Raw genomic sequence first — 2,263 nt, 5'->3', positions numbered from 1 at the left:
TACATACTTATGAAACCTTATATATCAACTCAAGCCTTTTCAGATAGAGAAATTTGAAATACACACATCTAATATCTTAATGCACACCCTATTATTTTATATTTCACATCAGATTTTATAAGTATGTTTAATTACAAAAACATCCATAAGTTATTAGGAAAAGAAAAAACATTATTTTTTTCTCTTCCCTAAAACCTAACTCTTCTCCTCTAATACTATTACTACGCATCAAAAGAAAAAAAAAAAAAACCTGAATTTCGACTACTGTGGTAATCACATGTACTATTTACCGATTCATTTGAGTTTCATTTTTTCATCAACTTTAGTTTTTATCTTGCAGACTAAAAACTAGTTTTTATGCTATTGTATTTCTACTAGTTTCTTAACTTTGAAAAAATTATGTATGTTCAATATTTTTTTTTTCTTCAAATTCTAGCCGATTGATCGATGTCATATTGGAGATTTGGAGTTCGAATATAATATTACTCTTTTGAATATAAATTAAAAAATATCAAGAAAAAATTTCTAGCCTGATAAAAAACAAATCTAACAAAAAATAAAAGAGAATACGTAAAGAGAGTTGTGAAATAGTAAATATATAATAATTATATTAAATAACAGATTATTATTAGTTTTAGATATTGAGGGTATTTTAGGCAATTTGGGATGTGTATTTAGTATAATATTGAAATGAAAAACTAGATGGGTAGTGTATTAAGTAAATGATGTGTATTAAGAGATTAAGGGTGTATATTTAAAATTACTCTTTCAGATACAAACATCCTTATTTATTCAAAATGTATGAAATTTCTTAATTTAACCCACTTTTCGATCATATTTTCTCATCTTTACCGTTCACATTGTAGATATATATGAGTAGATTCTCCCTATAAATTTTCAGCTAATTTGGAGATTATTAAGATATCAAAAAAAAATTAAATCAATGAATGAGTTGAAACTGTTCAACCTGAACCGTTCGTGTTTTTAGTTCTAAATCACATCTTTAGCTGAAAATTTTGCTGAAAATTTGTAGAGATGATCTACTCATATATACCTACAATGTGAACGGTTAAGACGAGAAAATATGATAAAAAAAGTTGGTCAATTAAGAAAATCTGTACCTTTTAAATAAATAAAGATATTTGGACCTGATAATAATTGTATATCAACTACTATAAAGCCAAGTCAATAAAGCTTCACCAAATTATGGATTCCCTAAATTACCCTTTTTATTGATAGACTTAAAGGGTTTTCCTATCTATCTATCTATACTATTATAAAGCCAAGCCAAAAAATTCATCAAATTATAGATTGCCCTTTATATTGATAAAAAATTACTTAAAAGAATTATCCTTGAAGAAAAAATATAAAATAAAATGAAACAAAGTTTTTGTCAATAAAATGAAACAAGGTTGTGACAAAAAAAAACTTGCCCGTTTTTCTTCTATACACCAATAACACGTGCATCGCACGTGCATGAGGCTAGTGTATTTGATAAGAACTAAAACTGTGAGTAATTGATCATGTAACATAAAACATTCTATTATCATACATGTTGCACGCAAGTATTTTTTGTTTATTTTTTTAGAAAAAAGGTATGATCTATGCTTGTATTTAAAAGTAAAAGAGATGTGTATAGAGAATGCGAAGTATATTGAGCAAATTTGAAGGTCTCAATAGCAAAACTCTTTTGATATTGAATTTAATGAAATATTATCAATTGTTAAATTTATATTTAAAAAAAAATAGATTCACCATTGTTTAAATTGGACTATCTCTCTAGTTCAGGTTATCGGAACTCTTTTTACACATCATCAGAAGTGTGTGATTCTTGACACAGCTTCTGGGAGTAACAGGAAAATAACGGCTTTCATTGGTGGTCTTGATTTATGTGACGGCCGTTATGATACTCCTGAACATAGACTATTTAATGAACTTGACACGATCTTTGAAAATGATATTCATAACCCTACATTTCCGGTGAGTGATGACAATCATCTTTATATTTATTTATACTTAATTTCATGAATTAGGTTTCCACAATCAACATTATTTATTATTATTATTATTATATTGATAATATTTGGTATATTTTTCGTTTTGTAGTCTTTCTGATTCATAACGTGTGGTGTCTAATAACTATATTTGGTTTTACATTACAGCCAAACACTTATGGGCCAAGAGAACCTTGGCATGATTTACATTGTAAAATTGAGGGTCCTGCAGCATATGATATATTAATAAATTTTGAACAAAGATGGAA

General features: G+C 27.0%; 1 pseudogene; it reads left to right on the top strand.

Annotated features, from left to right (window-relative positions):
* Nucleotides 1–2,263, top strand: part of LOC101308976 — a 13,205-nt pseudogene that overhangs the window by 1,455 nt on the left and 9,487 nt on the right.

This window comes from Fragaria vesca, linkage group LG5 (genome assembly GCF_000184155.1).
Source record: "Fragaria vesca subsp. vesca linkage group LG5, FraVesHawaii_1.0, whole genome shotgun sequence".
Lineage (NCBI taxonomy): Eukaryota > Viridiplantae > Streptophyta > Magnoliopsida > Rosales > Rosaceae > Fragaria > Fragaria vesca.
This window is presented reverse-complemented; position numbering and strand designations above follow the sequence as displayed.